General features: G+C 32.4%; 1 protein-coding gene across 8 annotated transcripts in view; it reads right to left on the reverse strand.

The window, feature by feature from the left end:
• LOC140050102 (muscleblind-like protein 1) overlaps positions 1-17,834 on the reverse strand; it is a 125,144-nt gene extending 107,310 nt beyond the window's left edge. For 3 of the 8 annotated variants that reach the window (XM_072095125.1, XM_072095123.1, XM_072095133.1), the window contains exon 1: positions 17,207-17,830. The gene's annotated coding sequence lies outside the window, so the exon portion shown is untranslated. Of the gene's footprint in view, positions 1-17,206 lie in introns of all 8 variants that reach the window. The other 5 variants (XM_072095127.1, XM_072095122.1, XM_072095131.1 and 2 more) reach the window with 3 other exon arrangements.
• Positions 17,835-18,043: the final 209 nt, after the last annotated feature.

Genomic DNA, 18,043 nt, shown 5'->3' on the forward strand with positions numbered 1-18,043 from the left:
GAATATATATATAAACGTGACAGAAAATAACAATACGAATGTTGACCTTTTGTCATGTAAAAAAAAAATACGGTATTTTTTATTGGCAGCAGAAACGGGTACAAAAAATATGGTATAAATTTGTAAATACCGTATTTTATCCACAAATTTTGTGGGGAAAATACCGTATACTGTACAAAATACGGTATATTTTTTATGAGCGCAGTTTCTGCTGCCAAAAATATACCGTATATATACGGTATTCAAAAAATACCGTATAATATACGGTATTTAGTTGGCAGCAGAAACAGGGCCATACATTATATACAAACTCTGTTTTCAATTCCTATCAGCACCAAATGTAACATGTTGTCCTTTTACTGTTCAAAGACAAATCGTTATGACTTTCTGAACGAGTCAGCTTTTTCTAATTAATTAATTAATGATGATAATACATTCTAAATTTCTGAGAATTTGAAATGAGTAGGCCTGGCCAACTCTGGCGAATTCTGTGTGCGAAAATTCGATTGACGCATGGCAAGGCCGTGCTATGTGTATACAAGCGAAAATAAATCTTCAAAATATAAGGGAAAATGTCATCTTTTTAATTGGTGTGGACTCTCTACAGTTGCCCCCCACCCCTATTTCAGAAAATTCTGGATCCGCCTGTGTGCTTAACCCTCTCTTCCATCTTCTGAGTGTGCTTATTATATCAGTGAACGCCTACACACATTCTTGAATCAGACAAAAAACATGAAGCTTTGTGAACACGTTCTGCATACTTTAACCAGATTAAACATGTTCTAATGTAATTTCCAGTGTCATTTGTGATATTCCGTAGGTCAGGACCACAATTTTACAAATTGAGAGCACGACGTAATATAATCATTTAGTGCTCACCATTAGGTCTGTTTAACTTGTGAAATTAGATGAATATGTGAATGTTGAACCACAACCATATTATTAGAAATTTCAAAGATAAAGAGACATGCTTTAGAATAATTTATTTAAGAATAATTTCTGATCTACGACAATAAAATAGAAAGAAGTCTGCTCAGTATATACTAATATACTAATAATACTAACATCACAAAAACAATATAATGTTTATAAAAAATATATGTCCTCACGGTTAGAAATTATCAATCGAAATTGTCTGTCAGTCAAAATAACAGAAAAGACAGTGTAATTTATTTATTACTGCAAATTAAATGCACATAATTAATTAATTAAATGTAAAGTGTTTTCATTATAACGTAAGTTTTTATAATACAATGATTTTAATTAATATTAATACTGCATGTAGTAAGAACCCCTTCTTACTCATTGGAAACGCCTATTAAAGGAACACTATCCCAAACAAACCAAACAAGGGGAATTATAAATGATGGTTTTTATACTTGTTGGTAGTACTGTAGTCATGATTGAAAACAATTTTTTACTATTCAAGATTTACTAGAAAATGGACAAATATTTCGGTGATACCACAACCATCATCAGCGTTGTGACTCTTCTGGATATCGCCTATGGCATCCTTAATTTTGTCGGGGTATTCAGGACGGAGTTATAGATCCTAGTAAGTGTTGAATTGTTTTACAAATGTTTGTGTTTTAACACTACAGCCAACCCTATTGGGTAAGGGGACACTTTACGATGACCCAAACAAGCGGAAATATATCTTTTTTAATACTATGGCCAACCAATATTAAAGTGATACAGCTAGAGTATAATCGCAACACTCTGTTGGGTCCAAAAGTATCCCAATAATAAGAGTGCTACTGTAATATTATTAAGTAGTTTAACTAGTGATCAGTTATGTTATAGTTAAATTTTCATATTTAGTGAAAAACAAATTTCTTAGTGCAGTCAGTTAAACCACTTAATGTATATTTACTATACACTTCCTTCCTCTTTATTGAAAATGTTTCTTTACAAATACTTTGATAAAAAAGATTGTATTGGTTTGTCTATTAAGGACTATGCCACCTGTTGTTAATGACTCCTTTAGTAAAATACCTGTATTAGTTACTTAATGCAGGAAGTTTACACACTCAAGTCCTTCGCACTATACCTTGATTTGCCATTCCTAAACCGCACCTCACTTGAGGACTATCGTCAACGATTTTATTTATAGATAACAGTGCCATTTATGGATTTGAAAAAAAAAGAGTACCGGTAGCACAAAAGAATTTTTTATGAATATTTTTGAGATTTTAAGTTAAAAATATCTACTTTGTAAATTCCACATAGTAGACCTCTGTACATTATCTGAAATACAGTATTATACTGAACTGTTCCAGTACTCTTTAGCCAGTCAAAAGAAAGAATAAAAAAATAAATAAATCAACTGAATACTGAATAATAACCAAGACCAAGCAGAGAAGTTAATACAGTAGAAAATCCCCCAACGAAACCTATAGTTATAATCAGGCAAGAGTACAGTATACAGTATTTCAACAATGGAATTTACCTTGTTGACTGTCCAAATTTAGCCCAAAAGGGAAAATACTTGAACATGGGATTCAGTCAGTCGGTGTAATATTATACAAAATGTGAAATTTCTTGGAACTTAAAAAAAGAAAACACCTCATGTTAATTTTCCGTAACAGTGAATAAAATGAATTATTGATTGCAATAAATGGAACATGTCTTGTGTTAGAAGAAATTACATATTCTTCTAAATAGCACTGAGTGTTTTACAAGGATTTCATTGTTCTGGGTACAGGTACACCCACCTACAAAGTTCCCTACGTCAAGCTTAATTCGAGGCCTTCCACCTAGCAACAACACCACTCATCTAAAACCTGGATACTTTTTTACACCAACCTCCTAAACTTGTTTGAGCACATATGACAATGACAACTTCTTTTATTTTCTTTGTAAATAAAGTAGATAAATAAACGACAAAATTAACATTTATAATTACAAAATTGATTTAAACAAAGAAAAGGCCTACATCATACGTTTCCAGGCTAACCTGCCTGATAACCCCACGTTTAATAGTCTAATTGTTTATGTCAGGTGAATCCCACATTACAAATAAACCAGTCTGAGTTTAACAGTTCAGTAAACTTTATTACTTGTTAATGTACTGTATGTAGGCACAAATATATGTTATCCACTGTATACAGGTAGTAACTATTGATTTAAAAGGTATATATTAAAGTATAGTAATACATACATTTCCCTCTTTGTTTTGTAGCCAGATGTTAATAGTGAGCGTTTGCATCGGGTAGATGACAATTAATTAAAGCGTGACACAAGCGACGACAGTCATCCCCCTCCTGACATAGTCCACAGACCCTATACACGTGGGCTTGGTGGGTGTATTTAAAAAGTGTTTGCGTTAGCCAGGCTAGGTCTTGTGAAAGTGAATTCACAGTCTACACAAACTATATAATATACATAAAATATGATGTTTAGTTACAATTAAAATTGAAAAACGTAGGCCTTCCGTGTTTCTTTTTAACTGCCACTTTAAACAAAGTCAATATATTTCTAACTTATTAATCATTAAGTTATTATTAAGCTCAACAACATGTACTTTCTTATTCAAAAAAACTCATTCTTTCAACCTTTTTCTTGTGTTAAATATATCATCTATCTGATAAATGAGACAATTTTTCTTCTAAAAACATAAATAACTTGTGAATGCACTGTATTACAAAAGAAATTAGAAAAAAGACAAAGTAGTATAATTAATGAAACACATGTGCTGCAAAGTATGACTGCGAAATTGCAAAAATATTTCAATGTTCTATTTCCAAAATTAAATAGGTTTTTTCCTATAAAATCTATGCTAAATAAGAACTATTAATCACTACCTACATCCTCACACTTCATCAAAATACATGAAACATGTCAGGCCAAAACCCAGTAAACCATAAAGAAAATGCTACAATAATTAACACACTAGCTAAACACTGCGCATTAGCAGTACGTAAAAACATACTTCCATAATATTGCAGCTACAGTAGTATAAAATAGCACAGCTTGTGTTTTTACATTGCCAGGGTACCCACCAGGGGTGGAAAGAGGCGGATATCAGTGAAATGTATTGCCTAAGGACACGGGCAATGCGACGAGCATTGGATTCAAACCCACGATCTCACAATCAATACAATGCGCCACATGCTCTCAAGTCTACTTTATGAAGTTTACAAATAAAATAGGTTTCCAATGATGTCTCAAACTTTGATGATGATATAAATGATGATTTAATGATGATTGGATGATAATGATGCTGATGATGATAATGATGCTGATGATGATGATGCTGGTGATGATGATGATGCTGGTGATGATAATGATGCTGATGATGATAATGATGATGACGATGGTGATGATGGTAATGATAATGGTGATGATGTTAATGATAATGGTGATGATAATAATGTTGATGATGATAATGTTGTTAATAATGATGTTGATGATAATGTTGATAATAATGATGTTGATGATAGTGATAATAATGTCTGAGGAAGAAGAATTATATTCTAGTAATTTACACATAAAACAATGCATATACAGTATTGCTATTCTCTTCTTCTTCCTAGGAGGTGGTTATTATTATTATTAGTGGTCAGTGACTGTTGCGTGTATGGCTATGTGAACTTAACACGTAATCTGGGTTTATGATTTCCATCTCAAGTGTCCTCTATGAAGTTTACAAATAAAAAAAGCTTTCTAATGATGAATATGTCTCAAACTTTGATTATGTGCAGTTTAAATTTAAATGAAAATTATTAATACATTCTATGTGTTGAAGGCTTTGATTATTTAATTTCTATAATACCAAACCCACACAAATACATTTACATATGGGTATCCATTATCGTTTGGAATTAAGGTTTTCAATAAAAGTATAATCCTCAGTTAACATTAATCGAAGAATAACAAAAGCTACATTACACTGGTTAGAATTAACACGCTTAAGCTGATCCGAATCATGTACCTCTGATGTAACTATGATATAACTCTGATGTACCTTGATATAACTCTGATAGTTTTCAGAGCTGTACAGCCAATATAACTCTAGTTTCAGAAGTACAGTTTTCAGCAGATCATATTTAACAAACGCTTCCTAACAAAGTTAACATATATTGGACGTAGTCAAACCACAATGTAAGTTTGATAAAGAACGTGTAACCATAGCCTAAATATGACTTATTAATTATATCAAGTCAAGTTATATCAATGTTAAATATAATGTATTGATTTAACTAATTTCCCATTAACAAGGTAAAGTTTAAGCTAAATCTTTTTCCTAGTAATCAAAAAACTTCACATACAGTTAGTGCATTAAAGCATAACAGTAACACATTATTTATTCAACGATTCATGTAAACCTGAAACTAAAACATATTTTATGTTGTTTCAATTTTTGACATCAGTGAGTTCATTTTTGTTTTATCACCCGCAATACTCCCAGGGAATCATTGAAATATATGGAAATTACATATGATTTTGGTAGAAACTCGCAGGCAATTATTATAAAATATATGTTTGAAATGTCCAAAAGAATGTTAATATTATATTCAAGTATATTTTCGAGTCAAGTGGCCAAGCGAACAATACAATCAGCACAAGGTCTTCCTCAACCATTCTGGTGGTAGAACAAGTCTTCTCGGATAATTACTTAAAGAAACCTTCCCTACAATTTGTGACGCTTTATATCGACTTATTTTTCACATTTTTAACCATTTAAAGACGAAAAAAGTTAAATATAGTTTGTGATCTTAAAATAGATCTAAAAAACGTAGGGAAGGTGTCTTTAAAACTGGAGGTCCAGTGTACACATCTGGCTTGTGTGAAGTGCATCTTTTGAAATAGATGTTACCTTTTCCATCTCAGCCCCCGTCGTTTGTGGGGGATATGACCGGTTGGGCCGCCGACAAGTTGAGCCGCCGGTGATTTCTATGAAACGCCCAGTGCATGCATCTTTTACGACATTTCGCGTAGTGATTAGGATGGTGTCCTAGTACATAAGTTCATGGTCTTGGTTTATTGTGTCATAAAAATAAATAATATATAATTACATAGGCCTATTACAATTAACACAGCAAATGAAAGTAGTAATATTTAATAATTTAATTGTTTTTAATCTTTCGAGGAAAAAATTCAGTGCACTCATAATTTTCCTCGCGTGTAGGCCTACCACGTAAAGTCACGTTGTCTCTCAGCACTAATTAATAGAGTATTAACATTCTTCGAATGAGGTTTAATAAATATTATTTTTTATTTACTAATCTTTTAATATCATATTTTATTGAATTTTAAAATGTTAAAACCCAAAATATTTTACTAAAAAACGTGATTTTATGTAATTATTTTACCGAAAAATGGAGTAGGCCTAGTTCATACATCTGCCGACTGTGAGGGGCAACATGTTTACGTCATTTTTGGCTAAAAACGATCACTTTCGGTGATGTTTTATATTTTGGAATCTACAAGCCAGATTTTCATAATTATTTCTTTAATTATAATATTTAATAATATATATACTAAAAACCATGATATACAGTCGACTCCGCCCAAGTCGAATCTAATGGGACCGGTATAAAAATTCGAGTTACGCGAACTTCGACTTACAGATTTCCCAAAAAAATGCTAGGCCTAGGCTCACTCACTAGCTGCGCTATGGTATTAGTAGTAGTGGACCCTGCCCTGTCGCGATCGCGGCCCACGCGATGAGCCTTCTTGAATTGAATTTGCTTAGCTAGGCCTAATAAATGCTAAGCCTCTTTATCGACAATGATGAACTGTATTTTCCCGAAACAATACAAAAACGTATAATAAATACATTTCGGTTCTTATTCGAAATCGGTATCTATTGTTTATTGCCATCTGTCTAGCACAAAATAGGTACCCACAAAACGCCGCTCAAGTTCTCAACTCTGAAACAACTCATACACTATACACTAGCGCGAGTTGTAGGACGCCGCCTATACTATACAACCTGCTTGAGAGAACCGATATGGTCCCACATTTTCCCCTCTGTTGTTTGTTTATCGAATTACGTACGTTTCATCGGCTTTTTTTTCGCGTTGTTGCCGCGTAATTTGTGACTTCGACTTATACGATATAAATCACTAAAGAATGTGTGTATTCGGACCGCAAAAAGACGTCGACTTAGACGAATTTCGACTTAGAAAAATTCGACTTAGAAATAAAAATTACACAGTAATGTATAGGAAAGAATTGGGACTTTCCTAAAAATTCGACTTTCGCGATTTTTCGACTTACGCGAATTCGACTTAGGCGGAGTCGACTGTATAAACGTTTGAATGTACATCGTTATCCCTAATATAAATTGAACGAGCATCAGCAAAAGTTAGCATTTGGCGTTCCATAGAAAATAACTTTTTTCTGGCGGCGGCTCAACTTGTCGGCGGCTCAACTTGGCCTAATCCGTTTGTGGTTGGGGCTGCACTGTGGCTGCCGTATGGGTCAGTAAAAAACCCAATCCAAATTTCCTCAACTGAATATTATCATACAAACAAAATATAAATTCTAAAATGATATTTTTCTTTAATATTATTTACAGTAATATTAGTCACGTAAAAGTGTAAAGCCTGGTTTCCATTAAAATCGCTACAGCGTTTCCATTACAATCGCTACACGCGCAGATGTTGCCGACGCAATTGGGAAGGCTCCCCGATTCATCAAAGTCAAATCAGCAAAGTTCAACCATGTTCAACTTTGCCGATTTTGTCGGCGATGAATCGTATACGCATACCAAAGGATATTTAGCGCTCGCGTACTAGATCCCCGATAAATTCTAGCGTTTCCATAGAATCGCTACGCTCTGTCGTGTAGCGATTTTATGGAAACTAGACTTAAAATAGTTTAATTTTGTTTTGTATGTCCAGAATTATTTGAAATGTCTGTTTGAAATTTGAATTGTATAGCTTTTGAAAACATGAACAATGGTAGAACTGTAAAAAGCATTCAAAAGAATATAGAAAAAACAGCAAAATGAAATTTGAGTCTAAGTGGACCGTGACGCAAACTTAACCCGATAAGTACAAACATTATTTGGGAAGGGAATTTCCAAACTACGAATTAGCCATCGCTTCAGTGCTTTTCCTAATGAAGAATTTAGTAAAGGTATTTAGACTGCCTTGAATTTCAAGTCCTTTGGTCCACTCTAGTTACCTAATAGTTTGCTTATATTCACTGGCAATTAAACTTAGTTATCTCCCCTTGTTCCCAGCTAAGCCTAGATCAGTTCGACACAGCAGATATCTGTCAGTTCAAATCACCTAATACCGCCTTCTATTTCATTGCGAACTGACCTCAAACAGCAGGCCTACTGTGCCAAGCTGCCATGCCTCATAGCATAAACGCTTTCCTCATAGAACCAGCCTAGTTACACACCAGAGTTTCACATATCATTCTGAATCTCACTTACTACCTTAAAAACAATTCACGTTTTAAATTCGTGCAGTGCCAAACAGTTATACCCAATTGTGAATCTCTCTATTTCTGCTTGTGGAATATTATTAATGTAGTACTGTTTCCAATCTTAAAAGTATGTGATGCTATAGAACGCTTAAAGGAACGCTTTATTTAATATCCCTTAGTCGTAGATTGCAATTATAAGATATGTATAAATGATCTATTAATAGACAGACAGTGGAACTTAAATTCCACTCTCTATATCTTATCTTGACCATCAAAAGTGTTTCAGTGCAAAATTCCGTTTAACAATTTGTTGTTGTCTTAGTCTGGATGTTCAAATTCATTAACCAAAAGCACTGGTATTTATAAATCAATGCTATGTTTATATATATTATTATATATATTTATTATTATATATTCTTAATTGTAGTAAAATGATAAACATGGAATGTTATTATTGAACATTATAAATAATTATTAATTATTATTTATTAGCAGCCATTTTATCCTGTAAAACATGGTTATGGGATTATTGTGAAAGAGCTTTATAGCACAAGCAAGAATCACTGAGCAAAAGTGCATGTACTGTAACATAGTGAGCATAGTTTTCACACATTTTATACAAATTTTATACATTTGATCATTTCACAAAATTACCAGCACATTTTTTTATAGGCCCTACCATATTATTATAATTAAAGCCCCATTCCCTACGTTTTTTAGATCTAATTTAAGATCACAAACTATATTTAATGTAAAAATAATACTATATGGTCCTATTGCGATAACTTTTTTCGTCTTTAAAACGGTTAAAAATGTGAAAAATAAGTTGATTCTAATAATTATAGCGGCCCGCTATAAATCCCAAAATGCATTGCGCGCGGATTGATATTTTTGTTTTTCACCTGTAATTCGCCCACTTTTCGATCGATCGTGAGGCCAAAACAAATGGAAGACTCCTAACTTTTCAGCGAAAATACCGGGTTTTCCCCAATTTGTATCAACGGAGTCTGGCAAAAATAGAAAGACAATTAATGCAGCAACTATACAACGTCAGGCTAGGTATATAGCTCGCGTACGATGTTCGTACGTTACCGATGTTTACCAGCTAGGCCTACAAAACTAAGCCTAGCTAGGCTAGGCCTAAGACCGTCCACGAGAGGTCGATCGCCGCGAGCTACTTAGGTAGTGCATTGTTTCTCACTTTTTATCATAATTTACCATAAAACGTACATTTAAGACAAGGAATGACATGGTTTAATGTTTTTAAAGTGATATATATGTATTATTTTCCAAAAAACGTCCAAAATTGCAGGGAAGGGGTCTTTAATCTTTATTGTTATATTAATGTAGTGGTAAAGTATTATTCTACACACCCATCAACTTGTCCAATCATATAAATTGAAAGAAATATAAAATATACACACACAAACATGCTAATTTTTTAACACTAGCCTACTAGATATTAAAGGAAACTTAATGGCTTTCCCAAACACTTCTCAGCTAGTTGACAAGCTAAAAAATGCCTTCATATCTGCTAGCCTAAAGAGAATGAATGAATACTAAATATGGTATACAAAAAAAAAATCATAAAAAACCCAATACAATTTTAGGCCATGAACACATATACTGTAAACTCTCTAAAGGATTTACTTTTTTTCCTAGACCTAGAAAAAGTAAAGAGAGCAGCGGGATTTTTACTTTAAAAATTGCATGATATGGGCTTGTAATAATTAGAGTCCAGTGATACGATTGAAGATGGCGAAGATGACAATTATTGACTTCTGCTTCTCCCTAACCTTCAGGTATATCTACTCATCAGTGATACTGAAACAAACCTAATAAGAATTATGGGAAATCAATGATAATACACAAATTGATTGTATGACAATTAAACATGGATGCATAAACAACCGATCTGTAATACAAAAATAGCTTCATTTATGAGGTCAAAGTTGAAACTTGACATTATTTTGGTGATCAGTGCATGTTTTAATCCTAGTTGAAATGCAGAAATACTAAATCAAACTGTCACATTATTTATTTTCTTACTTGAATTGAAAAAAATAAATAATTGCATGGCAGACTTTTGTGGAACTGTATAATTTAAAAGACCATTACATCTTGTCACTGTGAGCAATATGAACAACCACACAAAGTGGAGTAATCATTTAGGAAAACATCCAACAGACACATGCAATACAAAAGAAATAAAATATAATGTTTGATTAATCATCCTCACTGTCTATTACTATCTGTCTTCCATTTTGTATTGTGCACATATATTTTCAAATTAATAAATTAAATTTCAGTATATCACCGGGCGGTTTAGAATTAATGTTCATTGCCTGATGTGTCTATAAAAGTATCTCTTCGGAGATCCCGCCTCGTGAATAAAAATACTGAAAGATGAGGGCGTATCAATTTGATCTCTAGTCCGCGTGCGTACAACTGATGACTAGTGCTGTTCCGCCGTATCTCACCGAGAATGTTAAAGAGTCACTATCCAATCGAGTTTGAACAATACCATGAAAGCCCCAGTGGTATAATGGTTAGGACATCTGCATATCAAGCAGGCGGTCCGAGTTCGAGTCTCGGTTGGGGCGACTTTTTCTCATTCTCACAGATTTCATCATCTTTATCGTTTCAAATTAATTAATTAAATTTCAGTATATCACCGGGCGGTTTAGAATTAATGTTCACTGCCTGATATGTTTATATATATATATAAGAATCAGTAGAATCCATCTATTTGAACACCTCTATTTAGGGGCCACTCTTTATAAGGGACACAGCCTATTGAGGTGGCATACTTTATTAAGGGACATTTTCCCTTGAAATTAATAAAGGGCAATAATTATATTATACCTAACAGTACTATAGAAACTTCTATGCTAATTAAGTGGATATTTGTGCTCTAAATAAGTGGATACTTGTTGGGTTCCAAATGTGTGATGAGTTCTACTGTACGACTGTAAAAATTATTGTTTTGGTAGGGTTTTCTATTACAGTTTGTTATAGAGTTGACTGTAGTATAGAGTGATAAATACAGTATGTAAATTGGGGCTTGTTTTAATACAGTGCGCTCTCTAACATGATTCAGACTTGATGCAAACAAATGGTAGAGTAAATATTCAATGTAGGCCTATTTGTAAAGCATAAATCAATAGTATTTTGATTTTAAGTAGTTAAATGTCCTACCAATCATAACTGGTATCTCTACACAGACAAAAGCCTGTGGACTATTATTACATTTTTGCTCTGAAAATGAATGAATGCATTTTTGTGAGTAGTGGAATATGGAATAAATGCCTATAGGGTCCATAATACAGGTGTATAAGTGAGGAAAAGGATGCAGATTACAAGATAGACAAGCTGGAAAGGAGGCTAGCCAAACCACATGGGAGCTAATGTATAGTTTTATTGCAAAGCTGTTCAAATTTGTTGTACATGTTTTATATAACAACACCAAACTGCAAAGTGGTTAAGTTAGTGGTTAAATGTTCTAAACAGGTGTGGAACATCTCAGACAAGGTGAATCAAAATGGGAAGTTTGAATATAGTATAAACAAGGGTATTCTGTGGATGGCAAACATTCAGAAAGAAATTAGACTTTTCACATGTGGACCTATACAATTATACTTGCTAAAAAACTGAGTGGTGAACACAGGTGAAACGCACACGCAATGTCTAACGACAACTAGCGTTTGAAATGAATATGAATTCTGTGAATATAATCCTAATATAAACATAACAACAATATTTAATAAACAATAATAAAATATACAAATTGACAATTATCAATTGGAAAGTTTTAAAGCAATGTTCATTATATTCCCGCTGTATCTTGACATTTCAGCAGGTCTGCTTTTACTTTAATGAACAACTTGGATATCTTAAATAGATGTCCTATCTTCTGCATAACTCCACACCTCCCCTCTCCCCCTCTAGTAAGTACTAATAATAAGTTTATCTATGTTACAGTTTGCGAGCAGGAAAATCCAACATTTTTAAAGAGGTTCAAAGTAACCAATTACTGTACATTGTGAAATTTGTCTGTACCTTATCTCCATACTGAAGTGAATAGCAATAATATTTGAATAATTTTGATATCCACTTTAGACTAATTCACTTTATAATATTAGCTGTATTATGTATGGCATGTTGGCTAGTGATACTGAGTGAATATGATTAATATTGTGGGTATCTCTTAATGGGCCCATTTCTATTGAGAGAGAAACAACAGATAAAAACAGCGTTTTTAATAACTATCTGAACTTGCCAATAAAAATGGGTCCTCGCAAAAAACCCCCAAAAACTACAAATAACCAATCTTAAAACACATTTTTAACTGTTGTGATGTGCCCATATATGGACATGATGATGTCATGTCACTACCATATTTAGGCATATCACTACCACATTTGGGCACATCAAAGTTTTTTTGTCAAACTAGTTTTATAGTGTAGACAGAGATTAAAGCCCTGTTCACCTACAGTAGATGAAAATAGCCAAAAACTGATTTCTAAGAAAACCGTTCTTTGCAGTTTTTAAATAGAAACAGGCCCTAAAATGAATTATGATCAATCCATTTTAATAACTCCTAACTTCCTTGTAATGAAATACAGACTTCCTATCTGTGCATGGATGATAAACAATTGTATATTATCTGTTTCTGTTTCCTACTAAAGGATTTTTTTTCCAATTAAAGACCACTTTTTAGGACCATGATATTATGATCTTTACCAGTTAGACATCTAAAACGACCAATGACATTTTAGAATTGTGTTTTATGACTACAGAAAAGTGATATCTCATTGAAGGAAATAATTAATTTGAAGGCGGCAAACTACAGTACCCTACCAACTTGGTATTTTTAATTATTTTATAAACTGAAATTGCGATAACATATACTGTAAATTTGATTCATATTCTTACCAAATTCATGACCATCTTGCTACTGATTATCAATTTGACTCAGTTGTTGTATTTGTTTTTGTAACAGTACTTAGATGTATTTAAATTGTTTGATTTAATCATTCATGGTTCATTTTATACCACAGGGATGAGTTAGGGGTCACTGGGGCATCATTCAATACAATGAAAAGTTATAACACTTTATTATGCTAATATAATTGTTGATTTGCATATATTTTGAGGTACAATGACATATTTGCTTAGTATGCAATGTATTTTTATAGTCCTTATTAAAAAAAATTATCTAACAATATATTATAATACATTGTTTCCCCTCCCTACAGTATATTTTGGGGGAAATAAAATATTACACCAGTTTAAGTTGAGCACTTCCTTCCTTGGCAATGCCCACTCCAAAATACAGGACCCTTTACCATTACTGATAACATTTAATTACCTGTATTTATTTATTTATTTTTTTTTTTTAACCATATTTAATGAGGGTGATCCATCCAGCTATTGCTGATCATTAGGGACCCTCAGAGGTTCACAAGACAAACATATACACAAGATGCTCTACATAAACAAAGTCTTATTACAAGTCTTTGGGAGTGGAGTTTGGTCCTTAGAAAAAATCCTGACATGTGACTGGACTTAAACCCAGAACCCTTAGAGTGGTAGCCAAGCATCATAACCACCAAGCCACAACTCCACTCACGTCTTTTAATATAAAAAAATGTTTTATGGTAGAGTTCAGAATTAATTTTAGATATGATCATTTAAAAATTAATTTTAAATATTACCTAGTACCTCATGTATTATTAACGAATAGCGAGAATTTAGTTTATTTTTTCTGTAAACAGATATTACCAATACTAAGACAAGCTTTTAAGTATTACGTGGATACAACAGTTTATGGTGTTTACATAGTGAGCCATCTCTGCAATTATAATGCTCTTTAGAATCTGATGTGTAAGTGACTATATGTGTTCATTCAACAATTTCAATTTCGGGTTGAAATATATGTGGATAGCAGATGAGACATTAAGGTGTTGGTCCTGTGGGCAATATGGCTCATGTACACAATAAAGAATGCAGTTAGGGCCTACACTCGTCAAAAGAAGAGATGGGGATCATCTCCCAAAAAGACTCCAGAAACAAGCCTAAGGACTGGCCTATCTATTGGTGTCTTACACTAAAATATAAATATTTTTAGTGATTAGTAGCAAATTAAGTTTTCATTAAATACAATATAAAATTATATTAATTTTGTATTTTAAAATATCAATAGAGGCATGGCATGTGATCCTATGTTATTTAAAATTAAATGAAAAATTATTAGTTTCAGGTTTGGTAATCTATTGCGACTATACCAACATGAGAATTGTACCAGAGTTTAAAATTGCAGTTGCTGATATTACCATGATTAGTTATTGTGATGTACCAACATTAAATAAAAAGTAAAACAGGCTAGTTATACATTAACATCTAACAATCACGATGTAATTTTGATGGACAATTTAATGGTTCTGAATATGACCATTCAAAAAAATAATAGTTAACAAAAGCAGCTATCAAATTTGATGAAGGAGGATACATGATTAAATTGTATTTTGTTTGGTCTAATGTACAGAATATAAGAACAGTATAGGCCTAGTGTGGTACATTATTATTGGACATTACCATAAGGAAATATCCTCTTCTTAACCTAAGCCTTAATCACTATTATTATTTCAGGGTCTTTTTGATACTGAATAACAAAAAAATTTTCTTAATAAATTATAATCCTAATTGATATTGTCTTAGCTATTCCATCATCAGTAACTTTATCACACTATCCGACGACCTATTGAGGTTATAATTCATAATTAAATTTAAATATTAATATCAATTTGAATGAGAATCAAAGAAACGGTTTACACTTGAATGGCTCACAAAAAGTAGGTCTTGGTTAATTTGTGTGGTTAATACATTGTGTATAGGTATAGGCTTTCTGTACAGGGAAGTTGTTACTATAGTAAACAAAGCTATATATCTACACTGTATTGTGTAGGTAATGCACAGTATAGGCAAGTTGTTTACAAGAGAAAATATAACATATAAACATTAAAATTAAATATGTACTCTCTACAGTATAGGAAAGTTGTATATTTTTTTCTCTTTTGTGGCGTTAACCACTATTTATTCATTTCATCTTCAACAGGTTAATACCAATTATTTCTAATAATAATAATAATAACTAGGAAAGTTGTATATAGAAAATATAGCATATACCATTAACATTATATTCTGTATAGGGATACTGCACATTATATACTAGTGCTTCAATACATACAAAAGAAAAATAAAATACTATTTGTTTATTTATTGTAAATAGTAAAACTATATACATGAGTTTTATATCTGAGGAAAAGATTACTAGATCATCTCTACAGTTTTATATAAATATATATATATATAAATCCAAAGGCAAATTACTCAAAAAATGACAATGCTGTGGGTATCAGTGGCTGGATCTCAATGGAGATACAAAAAAAAAGAAGCGAAAAGCTAAATCAAAACGATAAAGGAAAACAGCCAGAAAAGTTAGCAGAGCTTTCGGGCAACACTAGTGCAAGTGAAGGAATTGGGATAACGTCATAGTTCTGGTGGTGGAACAAGTCTTCTCGGATAAGGATTATAAACCATAGGTCCAGTGTACACAGTTATAACCTGTGTGCACTTTAAAGAACCCAGTTCATTATTTGAGAAGAGTAGGAGCTTACCCCGGTGAACTGGTTCACAAAATAGCCCCTGTATCAGGTGGATTACCACCTATCTGATAGGACAGTGATTAATTCACTATTGGTAATCCTTGGCCACATTGCCTAAAGACATAAAATAAAATAATAAAATCAAAACTGGCAAGTGCTGCCTGGGTGGACAGGAATGAAAGAAATACAACAAAAGGTGTATTATCAAGTAAACCTTGTGTTTATTGCATTTTAATTATATTCTTAACACAGGAAGATCAGGGGAGATAGGGGATGGGTGTATGAAACCTGCCTGGGCACCCGCAGAACTTTGCAATGCAAAATCTTAGTTAGTTAGGCCCTAGAAATACGGGATTCTCCACTGTTTAAGTATCTAATATTATTAAATCAAAGTTACAGAAACCCATTAAATTATTGAAATATTTGTTTAGTGTTTAAAACAAATTAAATATAATATTACTACAGTACAGAAATAAATAAGAATTTATTTCAAATATCTGAATAAAATATGATTTTGTTCAAAAATGAATTATTTGAAATAGTTCAAATTACTGACAAAAAATATAACAAAGCTCACATTTTATAATTTTAATATTTTTTAAGCGCACAATTTTGATACTAGTTGTTAAACATGGGAGTATTACTATAAAAAACAAATCCAAATTTTAACCTATTTCTATTATTGTAACATGTAATGCAAAAATATTTGGCTCAGCGCTGTTTTATGCCATAAAATAAATAAATAGTTAGTCCCATTTTTATAATAACAATGTTTTTACATTAAGGCTATGACAAAGTGCCCTAATGGGATCCAAAACATATGAGACTTTGAATTTGTTATTTTAGCCATTCTTATTCAAATGAATAACAAAACTATTAATAAAAAAAAAAATACTATAATGTAAAAATCAATAATCATAATGGAATAATACCTAGGCTTGCCTAATGCATAAGAGTATGGTAGGTCTTATTAAAGAATATGTATACATGAGTGTTACACAGTGTTGTAGACTGCACAACAAGTTGTTTCTATACTGTCTGTCTATAGAGAGTACTAACTTGACATTAAGTTAGCATGTAGATATAAGTAACAGTACTAAGTCAACTAAATCAACATACAACACAATTTAATTGCAAAGAATATATCCACTTACATTTTTACCGGGTTAAAATTTCTTAAGATCCATGTACAGATTTGAGCAGAGAAAGGGGGAGATTAAGAGGGCTTAAACAAGCGAAATCTACAGGCAGTGATGAGATGCTCCAGCCAGCAGCGTGTGTGTGTGTTTTCTGCAATGGCGAGACAGTGTACTGGCTTACTATTTCAACACACACGACCTTGAGTGTTCTTTGAACCTTGACCTGTTCTAGTAATGCCCTTCATGGTAGTTCAATCAGTAGACAATGCTTGATGAAAGCTTAGCAAGCTCGCTTGCACATAATATCCAAAATTGTTGCTTTTGAATGGTATCAGTACGGTCCGTTGGTTGCCGTGGCAGCTGGGAAACCAGCCAATGGCTGTTAGTTTAACATCCGTGTTCAAGTATCTATATACAGTGAAGAGGTTTTTATCAAAGGTAATTCAAGCATTTTCAACCTACACTATCCGCAAACAGATGTTACAATATAAATATGAAACATAAAAAAATAAAACATGTGTGAATCCAACTTAAAGCCGACAAAGAAAAGACACAAGATGGTACAGGTACACCAGTCAGCTTAATTAATTTCATACTAACAAAACTTTCTTAATCATTTTCATCAATTATCTTTACTAAACAAACAGGACATCATGTTTTTTCAAATAAAAAGTTATTTTAAATAAAAAAAAAACTTAAATGTATATTATTCGTAATGTCAACAATCAATGGTACATTCTTTGTATGTATTTTAAAAATTATTTTTCCAAATAAATTCAAATCAAATAAAGATATTTAGAATAAAAATAAACAAATTATTAATTATTTCTATTTATTTATGTTAAAATAGTG

Source organism: Antedon mediterranea, chromosome 5 (assembly GCF_964355755.1).
Source record: "Antedon mediterranea chromosome 5, ecAntMedi1.1, whole genome shotgun sequence".
NCBI classification, from domain to species: Eukaryota; Metazoa; Echinodermata; class Crinoidea; order Comatulida; family Antedonidae; genus Antedon; species Antedon mediterranea.